Source organism: Cupressus sempervirens, chromosome 11 (assembly GCF_028749045.1).
Source record: "Cupressus sempervirens isolate cs-2001-9-10 chromosome 11, ASM2874904v1, whole genome shotgun sequence".
Lineage (NCBI taxonomy): Eukaryota > Viridiplantae > Streptophyta > Pinopsida > Cupressales > Cupressaceae > Cupressus > Cupressus sempervirens.
Window position 1 is genome coordinate 306,047,911 of NC_143128.1, and position 14,862 is coordinate 306,062,772.

Here is a 14,862-nt window from a genome sequence, read left to right on the forward strand (position 1 = left end):
TCTCCATATGGACATACCAGAAAATTTATACATAACTAGGTGTGGAATAGACATCCCTTCATCCTTGTCTATTATTGTACCCTTTCAACTCTGCGATAGTCAGCATTAGATGGCTTGAATAGGACTTGGAAGGCATTGAGAGGTGTCCAAAAAATAAGTGCAAGCTTGGGTTTTCTTGGTAAAAGGTAGGAATATAAATGATCAGTAGTGGATCACTAAAAAATGGCATATGGGACACCCCACATGAACAACCAATAACCTTTGAGCATATAATGAATCTTGACTGGCTCGAGCCTCATCCAATGTTGACAAGAAGATAAAAAAATAAAAATAGCTCATGTGATTAAACATAGGAAACGAGGGTGTTTGCAAATGTCTAGAAACTATTTGACAAAAAAAGCCAACAATATATGAACATGCAGAGCTATCATCGTCATTCAATCAAGATCACAAGATTCATAAGGTTGGAGGATGGTTTGTGACTCTAGTAGATAGCTATCTTGAGACATGACAAGCTATTTTTGGAAATCATAAATCATATTAAAGCATCATCATCTTGATATGATTTGATCCCAAGACTCAATTAGCATGGAGAATCTGAAGGTGTGAATTCGAAAGGTTTTCACAATGGATGCATATCGATACAATGAGTCAAGGCGACACTAAGTTCCTTGAATGCTGCCTCAAATTGTTATGGTTCAATACACATATGGTAGCATCTACATAACTAAAAGGTGTGATGGGAATGTATTTGATTAAAAACATCAACATAGGATACCACCATGAGGAATAACATGGGAAATCAAGGAAAGAAATGGTTTAGATATGAAGGCACATTCAATGCAAAAGACTAAGAAAATGCAAACACATGGAAACATGAGTTGATTAGCGGACATTATAGTCCATGATGTGTTCATCAACTCTTGTTGTCATTCCCGCAAAAAGTTTGGTCAATTATGAATTCTTTATAGAATTGGCATAAATCATGACTTTGCATCCACTTCTGGACTCTTAGCCTAATTCTATGATAATCAAACACATCTTAAACTCAGGCATTTTCTCTTTTATTAAGTTCATGTTGTCCAAATAAAGATGTTGATGAGGTGTCAAGAAATAAAAGATGGTCACAAATTCTAGAATACTCTTGGGAAGCTGGAAAGGTTCATTGAGGATATGATTCATCTTTTAGATTTATATCAATCCCAATTCAATTATGTGGCTCTAAACGTTAACGATTATTTCCCTAAATTGAAAGGAGATATTAGGTATCAAAAAATTGCATTTGTAGGAGGCTAAAATGTTTACAAATAAAATAGGGTAAAAGCACAAACTTGTGTCACCCACTTATAAAGGAAAAGGCTAACAAAAGTATAACTATTCACCTTCAATGACATAAAATTGGTATTATTATTTAGAATTTGAAAATGAGGTAAGCTAATGAAATGTGTAGAAATGAATGAAATTTAGGATTATAATTTATGTATATAAGATGTATAACTAAGAGGGGAGGGGTGGATCAGTTACTACTAAAACAAATCCCAGATCCCTTAGATGTCAGTATAGAAATGCAAACTAAAAACTAAATAATGCTAAAGCTCGGTAAACACACATAAAATGTTTTAACTCGGTAATAGCTGAATTAGCTTGGTAAACACACATAAAATGTTGTAACTTGGTAATAATTGAATTAGCTCAATAAATACTTAACATATAAACTTTTAGATGTTCTTTGTGATTACATTATTTTCACTAAGTTGCAAACATATAAAAGAGAATAACATGGAAACCCAATTTGGAAAAAAAAACCAATTGCAACTGGTTTTTGTTTTCATTCTTCTGAAGTGAGCCCTATTAGGAGCCAACCTTGTTAAAGGTTACGAAACACATTGTTAGGTGTGATCCTATTAGAGGATTTAATCACCCTATTTGGAGAGGCCTTATTAGAGGTCTTTAGACAATTTAATAAAATTTCCACCTTGTTAGAGGATTTGCAAATAACTGTTAAGCCAACTCTATTAAGGGATTTAGATAATTGCTACAATGGTTAGAAAGTAACAATGAGATTACCTAATTTTAATACACTGATTTGTTGATTACAGATATTTATTTTAGCTTGTACTTAATCCTTCCTGATCGAATATAGCTTTGCTAATCCAAAAAGATATTCTACTTATCCTTCAAATTTGCTTCCGCTTCTCATCATTCAATCTTCAATAACATCTTCATACTTTCTCACACACTTTGAAATCACAACTTGACCTTATACTTATATCTTCCACTTTGTTAAGTAAGCTCAAATACAACTTATAATAATTAATATTCATCACCTTAGTTAGTTGGAATCAATAGATAAATCAATTAATCTTAATATGCCAAAATAAGAAAATTCTTCTTTAGTCAACCCAGCTCGGTAGAAAATAACTCAAAAATGATTTCCTTTGTTAACCAATAGAAGCTTGGTTAACATTGCAATCTCGTGAAAATCCTTTGGCAACTGAGTGAGCTTAGTTAGCACTAGTTCCATCCAAATTTACTTCATTAACCAAGTGAGCTCGATTAACACTCACTTTTTGTATCTTTTCTTTTGATGCCCAAGTTAACTCGATAGACATTTCCTTCTGAACTAGGCAAACATAGGAGAGCTTGGTAGACATAAAAAATAGTCTTCACTACCTAAGTGAGCTTGACATATACTGACTAAATTATAATTATTATGATATTTTTGTAACATCAAAGAAAATACACAATAAATCAATTATATCCAACAATCTCCCTCTTTGAAATTGATGGCAACACAACATGTCATCTAGACTTGAGAACTCACTCTATCAGTATGAGCTCTTCCTTTTACTAGATTCTAGCTACAAAAACTGCTACCAAGTTCATTTAGAACTTTCTCCATCTTTCAGTAAACTTTAAAAAAATTCTCCCTCTTTGGCAACACATGCCAAAGATAATAGTTCTGTAAATACCAATGTGCCTTAAGTATTGATTCATTTGTAACATTCCCTTTGCTAATCTTGCACCAACTAATTGATCTTCAATAGGTTCTAGTTGATGCATCACTAAACTTCATTTAGTGAATTTCAAAGAGGGGGATGACTACTATCTTACCTCTTAGATACAAAAATGAATCCTTAGGTAATGGCTTGGTGAATATGTTTGCAATCTATTCCTTTGTATTTGCATATTCCAATTTGACTTCTTTATCTTGCACTGATTCTCTTAAGAATGATATTTTATAGCAATGTGTTTTGTTTTGGAATGCATTACTGGATTCTTTGATATATTGATTGCATTGATGTTCTCACAATATATGACTACTAGATCTTTGATCTCTACCTTCATTCCTTCAAATAGTTGTTTGAACCAAACAATGTTAGAACAATTAACTCCTGCTGCTACATATTCTACCTCTACTTTAGATTGAGATGTTCATTTTTTCTTCTTACTTGTCCAAGATACCAATCTTTTACCAAGAAAGAATTCTCCACCACTAGTGTTTTTTCTATCATCAATACTTCCTACCCAATTAGCATCAATAAATAATTTTAGGTCCAAATTGCCTCCAAGTTTATACCATAAACCATAGTCTTAGTACCTTTCAAATATCTCAGGATTCTCTTGATTGCAATGATGTGATTTTCCTTAAGATTTGCTGAGAATCTTGCCACTATTCCAAATGCTAGAGCAATTTCAGGTCTTGTGTGTACTACATACTGTAATTTTCCAATCATTGATCTATATGTGGTCTACTCTAATTATTTTGAATAATCATTTTTGGAAAGCTTATGTCCAGTAGACATAGGGGTTCCAACTAGTCTTGAATCTTCCATTCTAAATTTCTTTAGTATCTCCTTGATATTCTTAGATTTAATGATGTAGATACCATTTTTGTTCTACTGTATCTGCAATCCAATAAAAACATTTATTTCACCAAACATGGACATCTCAAATTATTTACTCATTTCTTTTGAAAATGCTTTATTAAAGTCACCATTTCCTGTAAATCGAGTATCATCAACATATATTTCTGCCAACACAATCTTCTTGTCTGGTCCTTCCTTGATATATAGACTACTATTATCATTTGTCCTTGGGTAGTCCCATGGTAATGGTTCCCACTTTTTGGCCAAGTTTGACACTAAAATAGATATTTTTAACAAAAACTTCATTTTCAAATACATATTACCAAAAAACTATAGAGAATTTGATGATGATGTAAAGTAGTATTTTTTAGCATTTTCTATCTATTTTCTAATGATATATTTAAATTTTTTTAATAATTTCATTTGAAGTCCATTTTTTCATCTCCTTTGAGAAGTGGTTTATACGAAAATTGAGATTTTCAAAAAGTGATTGGTATTTTGATCCACATAACTTTTTTTAAAAATTTGATAATTACAAAATTCTTTCAAGGCTAGAATAGTAACATCGATATCTAACACATTTTTTTGGTTTTGTTCAATTTCGTAAAAAATTGAAGGTTTTATTTAGTGTCAAAGTGACAATAACTATAATTTAGACATAGGTTGCTTTTGATCAATATAACTTGACTTGTATTTATCAAAATTACATTTTTCTTGATTTTCTAGAAAGCTAACACATATAGCTTTGATGCTCATATTTTTCAAAAAATTTATTCTTCATTTTTGTATTTTTCCCAAAGCTTTGAATTGAGGTTTCTAAAATGATTAAAAAACCTATACTTACTAAAACTAAAACTATAACATCATAATCAAAACAATATATGCTAAAAATATATTCATTAGAAAGCTTATTGAAAGGAGAATATTTTTCCAAGTTTAGTTTAAAAATTTAGACCTATTTGGCCCTTGTTTGAGCCCTCCAAATGGCAAAAAAAGGGTGAATTTTATATAAATTGGAGAAAAGTTTCATTTTTCGAGGCTTCATACGAAGACATCTTCGTTCGAAGTGCTTCGCTTGTAGCAACTTTGAACGAAGCCGCCAAGTGGGAAATCACTTTTGAATTGGTGCTGTTGACTTCGCTCGAAGCCTCGGCTACCTGACTTCGAGTGAAGTGACATGTGCACTTCGCTCAAAGCCTTTACTTCATGCAAAGTCATTGAAATTTGGTTTCCCGACTTTCCATCAAATTCCTTCACGATGGAAAGTGGGAACCAGTTGCATGGGACTACCCCCTTTGAAAGCCAATTTGTACCAAGTAATTATGAAGTCTTTCATACCAAGCTCTGGGACCTTTCTTGAGACCATATAATGCTTTATGTAATTTGCAGACCATGTCCTTTTTCCTAGGATCTAGAAAACCTTCTAGTTGTTAAATGTAGACTTCCCCATCAAAAATTCCATTCAAGAATGCAGATTTAACATCTATTTGATATACCTTAAATCCTCTATTTGTTACATATGCTAGTAAGGTTCTAACACCTTCTAGTCTTGCCATAGGAGCAAAGGCCTCACCATGTTCAATACCTTCTTCTTGAGAATAACCTTTGCACACCAATCTTATTTTGTTTCTTGAAACTTTTCCATCTTCATTTAGCTTATTTCTAAATACCCACTTTGTACCAATTATAGTTTTATCCTTGGGTCTAGGAACAAGAGTTCAAGTTTCATTTTTTTTTTCTATCTCTTCATTCATTGCTTCAATCCAACTTTCATTTTCTAGAGCATTCTTAACACATCTAGGTTCAAATTCAGCAAGTAAGCATGTACCTTTTAATTTGCCTCTTGTCATTATTTTATCTAATTTGTCTCCAATGATTTGATCAAGTGCATGATGCCTTTTGATATATCTTCCGAACATAGACTCTTTGGTTTTTGAATGAGTTCCACCATCTTCATCTTGAGTTTTAGTTTCAAGCTTGAGTCCTTCAATTTGTGACTTGAGTCCACTAGGCTCGATTTGAACTAGCTCGGTAGCCTCTGATTGTGACTTGGTTCCTACAGACTATAACTCAGATTGCACTATCTGCAACTTGGTAGCTATTGGGGTCTCGGGAGGTGAAGCTTCCTTTATTTTAAATAGATTTGGCAGGGTATCAAGTTCATAGTTAACAAATCTCTTGTAATCTTATGGTTGCTTGTTGCTTTCTTCTTCACTCTTTTCTACAAACTCATAAATTCTAACATGTGCACTTTCTATAATTTTATGAGTAGAAAAATTCAAACATTTGTATGCTTTACTTCTATAGGAGTATCCTAGAAATATGCCTTCATCACCTTTTACGTCAAATTTGTCTTTTCTATATTCTTTCAATACATAACATTTTCTACCAAATACTTTCAAGTAACTTACATTAGGTTTGTAGCCATACCATAACTGATAAGGTGTTATGTTTGAATCTTTCTTCAATTGTACTCTGTTCAAGGTATGAACTACAATACTAATAGCTTCCTTCTAGTATTTGAGAGCAAGCTACTTTTCAACCATCAGGGTTCTTGCACAATCCATGATAGATCTATTTCTTCTTTCAACTATACCATTTTGTTGTGGTGTATCAATGGCTGATACTTGTCTTTTGATTCCTCTTTTAACACATAAATTATTTAATTCATTAGAGATGAATTCACCACCTCTATCTGATCTTAAGAATTTCAATCTCTTTCAAGTTTCCTTTTCTACTCTTGCCAGATACCACTTGAATTTTTGAAAGGCTTTTGATTTTTCTTTTAGATACATTACTGTCATCATTCTAGAATAGTCATCAACAAAAAGAATGAAAAAATTTGCTTCACTATAGCTTTCTATTTCAATAGGTCCACGAAAATATCTACAAACAATTTCCAAGACTTCTTCTGACTAATAGTTTTTGCTTTTGAAGCTAGCCTTTCCCATCTTACCAATTTGATAATTCTTGCATAGAACCATGCCAGGCTTCTTCAAACTAGGAATACTTCTTACTCTTCTATATACTTTTTTATCTTAATTAGATTGTCAAAGTTCACATGACACAACCTTTTGTGCCATATCCAAATTTCTTCTACTTGAGCAATAAAACAAGAATAATTATTGAGATCAAGATAAAATAGATTACCTTTTGTTTGCTTGCCAGATCCAACTATATTTCCTTTTTCATCCAGTAGTTTGGCCTATCCATTCATGAATTCTACCTTGAATCTAATGTTATTCAACTATGCCACACTTAGTAGATTATGCTTTAGTCCTTCAACCCAATAGGAATTGTTACACATAATTTCTTTAGTCAATGAAATACATCCTTTTTATTTTATGTTACAAGGTTCATTGTTTCCAAATCTCACACTACCTCCATCATAATATTACATGTGCTCAAATTTTGTTTTTTCTCCAATCATATGATGTGAATAGTCACTATCAATAATCTATATATCATTTTTTCTAACATGAGAGATAAGTGCCATCTTATCTCCTTCATCATCAGATTCATCTTTCATAGAAATATATACCATTTCATCTTCACTATTATCAAAATCTTTAATTATAAAACAATATTTCTTACTTTTGTCCTTATAGTTCTTGTAGTTCTTGGAGTCCTTCTTGCCTTTATGCTTATTACTTTTATTTTCATCTTTGATTTCCTTATTTGGACACCTAGTGGCAATGTGACCAACTTCTTCACAAGAAAAGTAGATTAGAGGAACTTTAGCTTTTTACTTTCCTCTTCCTTTGGAATACTTCTTTGCAAGTATGGCTTAAAAATCTTCAAGATCATTGTTTAAACTTTCTTCTTATGTTCCTTCTTCTTCACTTCCTGATTGACTAGACTTTGATTTCTTACACTTTTCTTTGAGTGAGAGTTTAGCTTTAAATGTAGAATCAATATTCTTTGAAGTAGGAACATAGTTATCATAGTTATCTAGCTCAAAAGTTGTTAGTCTTCCTACTAGAGCATCCAAGCCTACTTTATTATTTGGATCACATCTCATTTCTTGAATAGAAGACACTCTAATTGCATAAATAGGAAGAAGAGTTTTAAGAACTTTACTTACAATAGTTTCCTCCTTAATGTGTCCTCTAGATGCTTTGATTGTACTTATACTGGCCTTGATTCTTTCCACATATTTTGCAATGTTTTCATCTTCTCTCATTCTCATTTGATCAAAATGTCCTCTAAGGCTTTCTACTTTGGCTCTTCTTACATTTTCCTCTCCTCCATAGATATCTTTTAGTTTGGTCCAAATTGCATGAGTAGTTTCACAATCCTTTAACTCATGAAATTCAACATAACTAAGAGTAGATGCAATATCAATCATCATGATATTATGATTCTTCTTTTTAGTAATATCTTCAACTGATAATGTTCTAGTGAGAGTTTTGTATTTAGCATCAATATAATTGTGACCTAAATCATTGATAGTAGCTAGATGTAACCTTATAAGTCCTTGCCATGCTACAAAATTGTCTTTTTTCAGCTTGGGAATCTCTCTCTTTTGTAACACATCTTGATCTTTAACTTAGATCCTTGAAACCTTCTTTGCAAGCACCAAAATCCCTGATACCAATTATTGGAAATATAAGAGAATTAACTGAGAGGGGAGGTGTCAATCAGTTACTACTAAAATAAATCTCAAATCCATTAGATGTTAGTACAGAAATGCAAACTGAATACTGAATACTATAGAAGCTCAGTAAACACACATAAAATGTCGTAGCTCGGTAATAACTAAATTAGATCGATAAATGCTTAACATATAAATTTTTAGATGTTTTTTGTGATTACCATTACTTTAATTGAGTTGCAAACATATTAAAAAAATAACATGAACATATTTGACACCAGGATTTAATGTGGAAACCTAATTTGGGAAAAACCACCAATTGCGACTAGTTACAATTTTCATTCTTTTAAAGTGAACCCTGTTAGGAGCCACCCCTGTTAAAGGTTACAAAAAAAACTGTTAGGTGTAACCCTATCAGAGGATTTAATCACCCTATTAGGAGTGGCCTTGTTAGAGGTCTTTAGAAAATTTAATAGAATTGCCACCTTGTTAGAGGATTTGTAAATAGTTGTTAAGAAAAATCTGTTAAGAGATTTAGATCACTACTACAATGGTTAAAGAGTAACAATGAGATGACTTTATTTGAATGTAACTAATTTTTTGGTTATATATCTTTACTATTGTTTATACTTGATCCTTCCTGATTGAATATAGCTTTGCTACTCCATAAAGATATTCTGCTAATTCTTTAAATTTGCGTCATCTTCTCATCATTAAATCTTCAATATACTTTCTCACACACTTTGAAATCACAACTTGACCTTATACTTATATCTTCCACTTCATTAAGGAATAGTTAATATTCATCACCTTAGTTGGCTGGAATCAATAGATAAATCAATTAAGCTTAATATGCCAAAATAAGAAAATCATTTTTTAGCCAACCCAGCTTAGTAGAAACTAACTTAGAAATTATTTCCTTTATTAACCAATAGAAGCTTGGTTAACACTGCAAACTCACAAAAATCCTTTGGCAACTAAGTGAGCTTAGTTAGCACTGGTTCCATCAAAATTTCCTTCATTAACTGAGTGAGCTCAATTAATACTCACTTTTTGCATCTTTTCTTTTGATGCCGAAGTGAACTTGGTAGAGACTACCTTCTGAACTAGGCAAACATAACAGTACTCAGTAGACATAGAAAACTGTCTTCACTACCTAAGTGAGCTTGACATATACTGACTAATAATGATTATGACCTTTGTGTAACACCAAAGATAATACACAATTAATCAATTCTATTTAATTATTGTAAAATTAGATTGAGAGTCCATAAGTGGATGCAAAGTCATGATTTATGCCAATTCTATAAAGAATTCATAATTGACCAAGCTTTCTATGGGAATGACAATAAGAGTTGATCACACATCATAGACTATAATCTTCGATAATCAATTCATAATTCCATGTGTTTGCATTGTGCCTTTGTATCTAAACTATTTCTTTCCTTCATCTCCCATGTTATTTCTCACGATGGTATCCTATGTCAATTTATTTTATCAAATACATGCCCATCACACTCTTCAGTTATGTAGATGCTACCATATGTGTATAGATCCATAATAATTTGAGGTAGCATTCAAGGAATTTAGTTTCATATTGACTCATTGTATCGATATGCTTCCATTGCAAAAACCTCTCCAATTCACACCTTCAGATTCTCCATGCTAATCGAGTCTTAGGATCAAATCATATCAGGATGATGATGCTTTAATATGATTTTTGATTTCCCAAAATAGCTTGTTGTGTCTCAAGCTAGCTATCTACTGGAGTCATAAACCATCCTCCAACCTTATGCATCTTGTGATCTTGATCGATTGATGATGATAACTCTGCATGGTCATATATTGTTGGCTTTTTTTGTCAAACAACTTCCAGACATTTGCGAACACCCCAGGTTCCTATGTTTAATCATGGACTATTTTTATTGCTTCCATGTTCTTGTCAATACTTGTTGAGGCTCGGGCCAACTTCAATATGTTTGCTTAGGCATTTATGATAAACTTATAAAGATTCATTGTATGCTCGAATTTTATTGACTGTTCATGTGGGGTGGCTCATATGCCATCTTTTAGTGATCCACTACTAATCATTTATATTCCTACCTTCTATCAAGAAAACTTGAGCTCACACTTATTTTTTGGACACCTCTCAATGCCTTCCAAGTCAGGTTCGAGCCATCCAGCGTAGACTATCGCAAAGTTGAAAGTGTATAATGATAGACAAGGATGAAGGGATCCCTGTTCCTCACCTAGTTATGTATAAATTTTCTGGTATGTCCATATGGAGATCAAATTTCTAGTCTATACTTGTTGGAGCTGATACTTTCAATATCTATATTGAGATACTTCTAATCGATGCCTTTTTTCATTGTACTTAATGAATTTAGACAATTTGTCAAACAATTCAAATACATGTCGGTGTTTCAACCACGAAGATCAAGTCTTCCTAATGGTGATATCATTCACTAGCATGTAGTCCTACAATTTATTTGTGATGTTTATTCTTTTAAGCCAAAAATTGATAAATGATCTCCTTAGGTGCCAAAACATTGTCTCTAGATATCATCGATGTAGAATGGAGGATGAATTGATCTCGAGAGATTTAACCATGCTTTATTTAGAACTTGAGCTTTGATTCTTTAAATACATGGTGTGATTGTGTGGATGCCTCAATTTTCAAGCAAGTACAAACATACACACTTGATATGAGAGTGGTCATGTGTTCTCTTTGAGTTTATGTGATTGCATATAGAAGTAGGCCTCGCATTGATTTCTTTAGTGTTCATTGGTCTTCATACTTTGATGATTAAAGTAGAATCATGAATTAATATGTACTTTAATGAATACTATCTCACACTAATTATACCAGAGATAGACTTATGTTCAAACCCGAGCTGGGAATAATTGAATATTGATAGAGTTGGGTACTTTATTTCAAACAATTGACCTCCATTAACTTATCCCAATATACCAGCTTGTGATGGGCATTATGATAAGATTTTTCTTATTCCTTATATAACTCTAGCAAGATAACTTTGTAAACATCAACTTCAACCTCTCATCCCATTCCCAACTTCATTAGTGACTTAGTTGCAAAGTCAAACATAAATTCTAAATCAAAAAAAGAGGGCAACCTTTAAAGCTTCCAATTTGAAAACCATGAAGACTTTGGGCAATCTGGTCATGATGCTTCTAAAATTACAACTGATTAGATAAGATGTGACTCAACACCATACTATCAAATCACCAAGAACTAGCCCATTAATTGTTCTTTTTAGAAGCTGAACTGAAGGACTTATAGCTCACAATATGTATTTGAACTATAGATCTAAATTTACAAATTGAATCCTGAAACTAAATCGACATCTAGGATTCACACTTTAAGTCTGACAATTGCATACATCTAAAACATTAGAAACTAAACTTTAGCTTGCATTGTTGAACCACTTCAAACCACTTTGAACTACTTTGAACCTTAGTTCGAAGTAGTTCAAGACTCTACACTGAAATTTTTAATACTAGGTCTATATTTGGTATCAACACTACTAAATTGTCCTTTAATCTTATTATTCTTCTTAACTTAATTCTTTTATGCTAAATATATAAAGTCTTCTCCCTCCACTCCTTTATTTGCCAATTTATCAGCTTCTTAATTCCCTTCATGATAAATATGTTGTATTCTAATCTCCTCAAATTGATCTATAAGATTAAGTACACTTTCTAGGTTAGCATTTAATTTCCAATTCCGTGTTTGTCACTTTCTAATTGCATTTAGGATAATTTATGAATCACCTTCAATAATTAACCCTTTTTTTATGCTTAATTTTCATTATTCTTTTAATGCTTCCAATTCAGCTCTATTGTTAGTTACATTACCTATTGGTTTAGCTCATTTTAATATCCAATCTCCATTTTCTGATGTAAATATGCAACCCAATCCTGCTTTCCCAGGATTCCCCTAGAAGCTCCATCAATGTTTAATTTCTTCCATCCTATCAAAGGTTCTACCCATTTACATTCTTTCATAGCTATATTATCCTTTTTTGGATAAAGTAAGGGAGGATTAATCTAATGAAGATAATTTTTCCTCATATTCTCATCTCATGCTGAGAATGTACCTTCTGCCTTGGGTGTGTTCTTGAGATGACAATTCATAACTTCTGTGATGGCTGCCTCAATTTTATTAAAAAAAAGTTATCTTACTAAGTTCTAAATTTTGAAATATTCATCTATTTCTTTCCTTCCATATTTCTCACATAATGATTGTAGGTGTAATATTCCATAATTTCTTATAGATGCTTATCCTATTCTTAATTGGCCAACCCCTAAGAAATCCCTTGATATCTTGAGGTAAAGGGGAAGTCAAATTCAATTTATTCTTAACCCAGTACTAAGAATCTTGTGCAAAGGGACACTTAAACAAAATATGCTCTATATCTTCAAAATCATTTTTGCATAGACTGCATTTGGATGGTCCTTCAAATCCCATTTTAGAGAATCTATCATCTAGAAGAATCTAATTTTGAATTACCACCTAAACTAAGATACCATCCTTAGGTAGGCATGTTGAATCCCAAAATAAACGTAAAGGTACAAAAATATTATTCCATCTTTGTGAGTTAGTTATAAGATCATATCCTAGCTTAACTATGTACATGTTTTCATTAGATGCTCCCCAAATGAGTTTATCTGCTCGATTATTGTGATTCACAGATCTATCCTTAAGGATATTTTCAATGATCATTTTATCTATACTTGGAATATTAATATTATCCAAAGATTTCCATACCCCAGTCTTGGTCTCATCAATCCTGATAAGTGTTTTGGCATCACAAACCTTGGGTCCCCAAATATCAATAATGACATTGATGTTGTTTCTAGATATTCTAGAATTAATAATCAAGGGTTGAACAACCCATGAATCATCCCAAAATAACGCCTCATCACCTCTATCTAATTCCAATTTTTTGAACCTCTTGATGGATTTTTCATTCTAAAGAGAGAGGAAGGATATAATAGATTATGATATTTATTATAAAGTATTTTTGCCCATTTTTTGAAATCTTTTTCCTTCTATAAGTGTTATACTAGCTTTTCTCCTAATGCCTCATTCTATCAACTAAGATTTTTTTACACCCAATCCTCCTTTATTCTTAAGCCTACATATCTTATTGCATCCTATTAGTGCTTGTTTCTTTTTCTCTTATATTCCACTCCAGAAAAGAATTCTAGGTTTTCCTTCCAGTTTTCTATTAACATTATTCCGTAGTAGAAGGCAAGATAGAGGATAAGTAGGAATAGCTGACAAAATAGATTTATTTTTTGTTCTTCTCCTAGCTTTAGTTAGTCATTTTCCTTTCCATGATTCTGTTTGTTTTTCTACTCTTTCCAATACATTGTCCCAACCTTTTTTACTCCTAACTCCCACTTCTAAGTATATCCCTAAATATTTACATGGAAAATTACTCTTTTTGTATCCCATATAATTGCATATATATTCCTCCATGTTCCTTGGTGTGTTTAAAAAGAAAATTTCTAATTTTTCTTCATTAATCTTTTGTCTCGATGCTGCTGAATAATCCAATATAATTTATTTAAAAGCTTTCATTTCTTCCTTCATAATACTTCATGGATGAATGGTATCATCAACAAACTACTAATGGGTGATGTTTGGAACATTCTCAGTGATAGTAATGTCTTTAATTGATCCTACACCTTGTACCTTTTGAATAGCTCTACCAAATGCTTCTGCCATAATTATAAAAAGAAAAGGTGACATGGGGTCTCCTTGTCAGATATCCCTTGAAATCTTGAAGAAGCCTTCAAGAGTACCATTAATAAGTAATGAGATTTTTGGAGTAGATATATAGTTAAAAATTATATTTATCCATTGTTTGGAAAATCCAAACTTTTCCAAGCATTTACATAAAAACCTCCAATCTACTACATCATATATTTTTTGTATATCTAACTTCATAAACATACAAGTTTCTTTGTTTTTAACTATTGAATGTATAGTTTCCTAAATGATGTATATTCCATCGAGAATTGATCTACTAGGCATAAACCTAGTTTGTTCTTCTGAGATAATTTTTAGAAGCAAAGTTTTAATCCTATTTGCTATTTCCTTAGAATAAATTTTATATATTGTATTACATAATGTTGTGGGGAAAAAATCTGTTGGTGACTCTGTTTCAGCTTTTTTTGGTATTAATTCTAAAAAGGTATGATTAATTTCAGTTAAGATTGATCTCCAATTTCTAGCTGCCTTGATTGCTTTACATAATTGTTTCCCTAAGATTTCCCAGCAGTTTTGGAAGAAAAAGGCTTGAAAACCATTAGGCCCTAGAGATTTATCTCGCCTAAGCTTAAAAGGAGCTAATTTGATTTCTTCTTTTG